This window comes from Motacilla alba, chromosome 19 (genome assembly GCF_015832195.1).
Source record: "Motacilla alba alba isolate MOTALB_02 chromosome 19, Motacilla_alba_V1.0_pri, whole genome shotgun sequence".
Taxonomy (NCBI): Eukaryota; Metazoa; Chordata; class Aves; order Passeriformes; family Motacillidae; genus Motacilla; species Motacilla alba.
The window spans coordinates 11,069,373-11,077,900 of record NC_052034.1 but is presented as its reverse complement, the minus strand read 5'-3'; the positions used below and the strand labels follow the sequence as shown (position 1 = coordinate 11,077,900).

Here is an 8,528-nt window from a genome sequence, read left to right as displayed (position 1 = left end):
CGGAGCCAAAGGCACTCCAGGACTCACATGCCACTGGAGGCAATTTTAGTACATAAATACCATGGAAGCTGGAAGTTGGAAAAGGTGGCATCTGCTGAAGGGTTCTGCCCTCAAAGATGAGGATGTATAATAGAATCATGAGGGTTGGAAAAGCCCTCTACATCAAGTCCAACTGTTCTACCAGCGCTGACTCTGGGAAGTCATCATGGCCCTGGCTCAGGGAAAAGCTGAGCTGCAGCAGTAGAAACCCTCTAATGCATTAACCTCTTTGAGAACTTCAAAGGTCAGGAATAGACTTTCACAATTCAGACAGTTCTTTGAATACCAATTTATTTGACTAATTAATATCTATTAAGCTTTACATGCAGGAGGTTCAGAGTGGGAAGTTGTCTGTGCACTTTAGTATCTTGAGCAAGATCTTCAGTAAAAATTAGGTAGTTTTCCTGAAACTAAGGATGTAAATTAACTGACAAAGCCACAGAAGTCTACTGGGTTGACCATTTCACATGTTGTATAAAGCGCACTACTGATCTGGAAACTTCTGAGTTTCCAAGAGACTGTTTCTATTATTAATGTAATTTAAATTATCTGACTCTGAACTAGAGGACACAGGCACAGTTGAGAAGTAGAGAAAATCTACAGGAGGAAGAAAAAATTTAAAATGCCTTAATTTATTCAATAGCTACATGTAACCAACCTCTGCAAAGACCCTGTGGTATACCCACTTTGGTTTTGCTTTGCTCCAAGTCTTTGGAGAGCCAGAATTAGCCCCAGGTTGGACAGAAAGGAAATGAAAATGCAACTAGCAGTAGGTGGTGGGTTTGATGAGGATGGCCAAGGCTCTGCAGTGCCCCGGGCACAGGTTGCCCCATGTCATGGCCCCTTTGAAGTTCAGACACACAGAGTAACATGCCGAGTACCACCAGCCACCCCTGGAGCTGGCGGCACAGTTCCCACTAGAAGTGTCCTGATCCCAATCTTTAGCAGAGAACTTCATGTGTTGTGCATGGTGGTCATGTCCTTGCAGGCCATGGCATCCTCCGCTGTCCCCGAGTGCACTCCCAGCCTCAGCTGGTAACTCTGGGACTCATCATCCAGGCTGAACAGGTTGTAGTCTGCAAGCTTCATGTTATTTTAAGCATCCCAGATGACAAATCTGACCTGGTAGACCTTCTGCCAGGTGATCTGGTGAATGTACTCAGTGCCCAGCCAGAACTCAGTGTGTACATTCCCAAAACCATGCTTGTAGGTGCTCCAGGACTCATCTCAGCTGACTGGAGTATCTCTGTGGTTCCTCTGGATGACAGTCCAGCCTCCATCCTCCCTGTTCATCTCACAGTAGACCACGATGGTTTGCTGTCCTGTGGGCTGGATAATGTAGATGCCACTGGCGCTGCTACCAGGGAGTTCACTGCAGTCCTTGGGCCAACCTGGGGCATGAGAGAACATTGGAGAACCAGTGCACAACATCCCAAGTCTGCTGTCCCTGCAACCCTGGCATCCACTGCATCCCTAGGGTTGAGAAGGAGGAAACCTCATTCCCTTAGCATTAGACCCTGTGGATGGCTGTGAAAGCCCAGGGACATCCTGGAACTGAGAAGGGACATCCTCTGTGGACTTGTGGCAGCAGAGTAATGGCAGCAAAGTAATGGCAGTAGAGTCCTCTGAGATCACAGAATCCCAGAATGGGTTGGCTTGGAAGTGACCTTAAAGCCCATCTTTTTCCACCCCGCTGCCATGGCCAGGGATACCTTCCACTAAACCAGGTTGCTCCAAGCCCCATCCAACCTGGACTTGGGCACTTCCAGGGATGGGGCAGTAACAGCTTCTTTAGGCAACCTGTGCCAGGTCCCCACCACCCTCATTGTCTGACATTTCTTCCCCATTTCCAACCTGACCCCACCCACCTTCAGTGGCCTTCAACTTTGGAGGAGTACTTGGAGTTCTGCTGAAGTGCTGGGCTAGCTGATCCCCAGGCTGATTGCCAACCCACCACCACTGTGCCTTCATTCTCTACACCTCTCCCTGTTCCCTGGGGGATGTGGGTCTTTACTGCTGCAGCCCTGTGCCTGCTGAGGATCAGCTGCCTGGTTCTGCTGGATGATCCCTCCAGCTTCATCTGCATCAGGAAAACAAGGAGTGAGAAGAGCAGCCCTGTGCCACAGCACAGAGATAAGTCCACCCCCCACAGGATATTATTTGCAGCACTGAGTTTTTTGTAGAGCATTTCAATGATGCCACTTGGCTCATTTTTCTTCCTGTGTGGTAGTTTTTGGTTGAAAAAACTTCAAAGGCACCAGAGACTAGGAATGGGAATGCTGCAGCCATTAAGCAGTTGCCTATTTGCTCCTCTCGGCAAGGAGCAGGCAGAATATCTGAGTAGAACCATGGAATCATTAATAGTTTAGGTTGGAAGTGACCTTTAAAAGACTACCTAGCCCAACCCTCCTGCTATAAGCAGGGACACTTACCACTTGAACAAGTTACTCAGGATAGTAGTGATGAGTAGAAATACGTGCAGAGAGAGAAGGATTGAGAGGAAAATCACACCATGAGTGCTTTTAGACCAAGATCAAACAGATGGAAGGTGTTGCTGTGAACCTGCTGTGATGAAGGTTTCATGTGTTCGTTCAATGATGAAGGATTCATGTGTTCGTTCAATCCATAAAGAGCTCCAGAAGCCTTCAGTGTAAGGGAGCTCATAGCTATGAGAGAACAATGCTCTGTTTCAGAGAAATCCCAGCACCCATCTCAGTAAGATTGTTTCCCTGACAGTCTCTGGAATTGTGACCTCCATCAGTAGTGTGATGAAGTTTTGGGACTATTTAGCCACATGCAAGCTTCAGAAAGCATTTTGGTTCGTCACTTATACAAAGTCTCTCTGAAGCTTCAGGGCTATGAATGAACTATACAAATATATATGGGAAGAGAATACATAAAGGAAGAGAAACAATCTGTCTAGAAAAAGCTGCCACATACAACCTTGTCAGTAACAAAGAAGGCCGAATTACCATATCTGGTGAAGTTTGGTTAAGATATTAAATTAGAGGAAGCTTTGATCAGGATCCTTTTATTTCTACATGACTATTATCCACATCTCCCTTTCTGTACAGAGGAGAGGGCTCCTGATATTTGGATGAACAGAGTTCAGGGATATAAGACAGAGAACACATACCAGGAGGAGGCCCATCAGAACAGATATTAACAATTTCTTCTAAATTTACCCATCTCTCGAGGTTTTCAATGTGCAGAGCAAGATATGGGGATAGCAGGGCTGGCAGGAAGGTGAAGAACAGAGGACTGTAGTGATGAGCAGCTGGAGAAAGAAGATACACAGTGAATTTGGGAATGTGAATCCTCTGGAGGAGAACTGACATGTTGGATTGCGGGCATTGCTGGTACCTAAAGATACTTGGGAGCAACTGCAGGAGGGATAAACAAAGCACAGGGGCCTAGGACTTTGGAAAGAAAGGCTGGAATGCCCAGCTGCACACAGAATTCATCCCATCCCATCCCATCCCATCCCATCCCATCCCATCCCATCCCATCCCATCCCACAGTCACCCATGCTGTCTCTGTTGGGACCCTGTGGAGTGGGGAGCTGAGTAGGTCTGGTCTGGTGGCAGCATGGCCAACCCTGATGTTATACAGGGCTCATCAGTGAGGTGAAGCAGCTAATCAAATAGCAGTATTCATCCATTCCTGGAAATTTATGGTCTGTTTGTCCTCTGTGGATACCTCTGCTCATGCACCATCTGTTGTGTGTCTGTAGTAAGGGTTCCCAGCTGCTGGAGTTCACACAGGATTCTACAAAACCAAGAAAAGCTTCTGATAACACCTACCAGGACCATGGCCCCTAGGGTCAGCCAGCAGGTCAGTGCAGAGAACCTGCTGGTGCTACCCAAGCACTGGATGAAAATGGGGACTGAAAGTAGGGGGGAAGAAAGAAGAGATTCTAGCCTGGTACTGAGGATTTACCAAAATACCCTGCACAGATGTGACCCAACAGTTGCAGCTGCTGCCTGATATATTGGCTGTGGAGATGGAGATGCTCTCTGAAAAAGCACCTGGGCTGGGGTGATGCCCACCCACACCCAGTGAGGGAGAGCAGGTCAGCAGAGCCCTCCTGAGCTTGTTTTCTCCCCCTCAGGACATATGGGATGAGAACGGGGAGTGTAGGGAAAGCGGCACTGCATGACTACAAAGTTTTTGTTCAGAGCTGCCCCAAAGCATCCAGGAGTCAGAGACCACCTGATTTATTAAAATATGGATATTGATCTAGTACCGATATCCAACTGTGACAGACAAAAACTCTCTAACAGTTTAAAGTTAGAAAGTGTATGTTTATTACGAAGCCGGGCAGCGTGCGGGATAGCTCCCAAATACACACTGTGGTTTACAGGTGATTACAAAGCTCTTTTATCTATGCAAGTATTGAATACCCAAAATACAAATACATATTCATGATTTTGGTACATCCCATTCCCCGCTTCATATGGTCATTAGTTCAAAAGCTATTTAGCACGTGTAGTGTGTTCCTTGAAATGAGTCAGTGGTCCCTTACATGGGGAGGGTCCCAAAATGAGGAAGTAAATGTAGTCTTCCTCGTTCTGACCTTTCTACCTTTTCAATGCAAATATGACAAATGAACCCTTGGAAGAACTCCCATTCCTTGTCTTCAATTGGTTTCAGAACAGAGGAGGCCCACAATTGTCTTATGTTCCTCAAAGCTATTTGTCAGTTTCTATATTCTTCATAATAAACCCAGCTAACCAAACATTGTGTTGACAAGCAATCAATTATTAGTTAACTACTAACTCTTAACTTCATCAAGACCTACCTATTTGTTTTAATTAGCTACAACAAAGCTCATCTCTAACTAAAATCTTAGCTTCTCTAAAATCTTTAAATTTTTTAAAGTTTATGTTTCACACCCCTGGGAAAGATTGTTGACCTTGGCCCCAGCCTTTGCTGATGGAAGGTACAAGGCATCTCTGCCTGCAGCCCAGCTCTGTTTGTCAGCAAGGTGAAGCAGTCAATCCTAACAGCAGAACTCACCCGTTTCTGGAAATTTATGGTTTGCTTGCCTCCTTCCACAGACACCTCTTCTCATGTGCCAGCTGTTGCGCTTCAGTGATGAGTTCTCAGCTGCTGGTGTTCACAATGAATTCCACAAAATTGACAAAAGCTACTGATAAGGATTTTTCTCAGGGTTGTTAATACTTACTGGGTTTGAAGCCAAGCCCTGCAGGAACAGTCTGTCACCTGGTCATGCCAGAAATTTCTGTTAGACATCCACCAGGTCTGTCCACCTTCACCTCGTGCATCACTTGAGGGGATACTGTGCTCCGATATTTCACATGAGATTCCACACACACTGAGCAGCAAAAGGGCCTCATCTGCAGCCCTGACCCTTGCTTCCAGTGCCATATATAACCAGGGACTGTAGCATTTGTCTTAGACACATTTCTGGCAGCCCAATGTCAAAACAGATGAGAAGGGTCTCCCAGCTCTTCCAGCAGCACTCCCCATGCCACACAGGAGCAGGGCTGGCTCTCTGCACCCACTCAGGCATTAAGTGCAGCCCCAAAGCCAAGGTGCCAAGCTGTGCCTGACATCCCAACCTGTGGGCACTGAGGTAGCCCTGGCTGCTGTTACCCCTCAGTGATATCCTCATCCTACAGCTATAAGGGAGGTCCTTGCAGCCAGGACTCCGTGGTGAGCCCCTCCAGCACTGTGGACCCTTGAAGCAGCAGTGTCAGGGCATGGATGGCCTTGGAAGTGTGAGCCCAGCCAGGGTATCTGGAGGTCACAAGGGGAGCTGAATTATGGAAGGAGGGATAAGAAGGGACTGAGCCTCCCCCAGATGGAGACTTGCAGTTGTCCCCTGCTCCTCCCCTGCCTTCAGTGTAGGACCTGCTGCCCAGGGAACTATCATCTCCCAGAACAGAGACTGTACTGGAGCCAGATGGACACCCAGTGCTGGTGACACACAGGGGAACAAACTGTCCCACCAGGACCACAGCAGGAGCTGGAGGTCAGATGGCAGGTCAGGGGGGAGAACCTGCTGGTGCTACCCAAGCACTGGATGCATGGGCCCAGTTTGTGGGACCAGTTCCTAGGGTAGTGAACTGGGCACTGGGGTACAGCCAGGTTAGGGTGCAGGTACAGGGACTGGTGGTACAACAGGTACAAGAAATCTCATCCTGTCTCATCCTGCTCAGTGCTGTATGGAAAACCATGATATGAAAAGCCAGTGTCCATAAAGGAGACATAGGAGTCCTGCAACTTTATTCCAATAAAGGGAGAAAGTCCACTGGGTCACATCCCGTGGGGTTTTTTCTCTTGAGGTTTTGGAGGACGCAGCCTCCTTTGATCCTGTCAGGAAAGTTAACCCACAAACACCAGAGATTTATGTCCAAAAAGGAGACAGAGGAGTCATGTTACTTTACTTGAATAAAGGGAGAGGCCATGGGACATTTCCCCTGGGTCTCTCCAAGTTTTGGAGGACACAGCCACCTTTTTATCCTAATTTCCCAACGACATGTCGCTCTCTCTTTCCCCATTGGCTGAGGTACTTGAGAGGTACAGACTCCCCGAAATGCCTAATACATAAGACCCCCTTCTAATGTATAACCTCCTCACACCCTTGTCTTTTCCTTGTGTCAATTAGTGGAATTTCTTATGGAATTTATGGTTCTTCCCATTTTTTCTTTCATCTCTCAATATTCAATTTTATTTATCAGCAGACCTACAATTTATTTGTAAAGACAAATCTCTCGTTCCATTTACCAATCAGTGGAATCCTTCCCATTGTTTCTTTTATCACTCAGTATCTAGCTTTATATACCAGCAGATCCCCAGTTTGTTTGTAAAGACAAGTCCCTCATTCCTTTCAATCCTAAACTGCCAGATCCATGTTGCTGTTGCCAGAATGATTTTTGCTTTTGTATATTCTCTATATTCTTTACACATATATTCTAGCTCTATTGTTGTATAGTTATATGGTTCCTAGCTAGCCCTAGTACTTTTCCCCACCCTGATAAGCATGTGAGAAATGACCGGTCCCTTTAAAATTTCAAAGGTTTATTAAACTGCAACAAACATAACAAAGGACTGAATAAGGAAAAGGGACAGCCCTGGGAGGATGGCCGACTGTCAAAGGCTCATCCACAAAATGGCTGCTCCACTTTTTATACCCCTGGTGTTGCATCAGCCAACCCCAGCCCCTCCCAAAGTCCGCCAGTCAATTCTTCTTTGCCATCCCTTGGTGGAAACCCTCTTGCAACTTGATTGGAGGTGAGGTGTTGTGCTAAGCCCCCCCTCAGCAACAAGCTTTCCCCATTCCCAACTGCCCCATGCAAGGGGCACGTGTACACGCCCTCCCTCCACATGTCCCTGCCAGCCCTGACAACCAAGGCTGCCTGGTGCAACAATACAGAGGGGGGAAAGGGGACTATGCGGAGAACAGAGGGCATTCAAACAACAAACTACAACATAACCATACATCAACAAAACTTCTCTTAACATGCACACAATATTCATCCCTTAATTGCGAGAGCCAATCATCATATTACCCATCTATATCAATCCCCACTTCTCCTTTTTATAAGTCATTTGGCTCGAGCAATTAATTCCCATTTTCCACTCATGCTTTTCATAGATCACTTTGCCTTCTTTGTGGGGGTATTTTAGTTTGTTCTCCTTCATCATAGTTTGGATGGGTCATAACAGTGAGGGTTGACAATAGTGTGAGTAGTGAAAAGAGCACCCGCATAAAATGATTGCTCAAGAATTCGTTTGGATTCCAGGAGGGAAAAGATAACTAAGGAGTAATAGACAAAAAGGGAATGATAGGGGTCTGGTATGGCTTCTACCCCCACCTACTATGCCTATGGGGCACATGCTTGCTGCAGGGTTATATAATCTTCTAATCTTGTAGCAGGGTTATATAATCTTCTTGGTGGCAAGTACAGGGGCCAACCCAGTCTTGCCCTTTAGTTCCCGTCGTACTCCACTTGTCAATTCTCAAGCAAATCGCCCCAGCACTTCCCACTGTTTCCTGTGTACTTCCCCTCAACAGACACCCGCAATCCCTATCCACTGAATAGGACAATTATATCAATGACCAATACAATTCAAATCTCCCACTCAAAGTGTTATTTAAGCAGTCCCCAAGCTGGCTGGTAGAAGATAGACCCTACTTTTCGGATGTCCTGGGGCTTTTCTGGTTACCTCTCAGTCTCTGCTTAAAAGTCAGTCTTGTCTCACCGGGTCTGCATGTTATTATCCATTCCTTTGGTTCTTCTACCAGGCCCTTAATTCTGTGGGCATGAGTCCATCCCCGCTCTGCAGTTCGCATAGCTGACTCAGTGGTGAGTGGCATCTGAAAGGGACCTTCCCACTGAGGATTTAGAAGCTGGTCTTTCTATGACTTGATCATTATCCAACCTCCAGGGTTAACATAATGAATTCTGAAATCCAGGGTAGTAGTTTGAGGGATTATCCCTTCATGCCTTACCCCTTTT

At 46.7% G+C, this 8,528-nt stretch overlaps 1 pseudogene; it reads right to left on the bottom strand.

The window, feature by feature from the left end:
• Positions 1 to 494: 494 nt before the first annotated feature.
• Positions 495 to 3,490, bottom strand: LOC119709840 (annotated as a pseudogene).
• Positions 3,491 to 8,528: the final 5,038 nt, after the last annotated feature.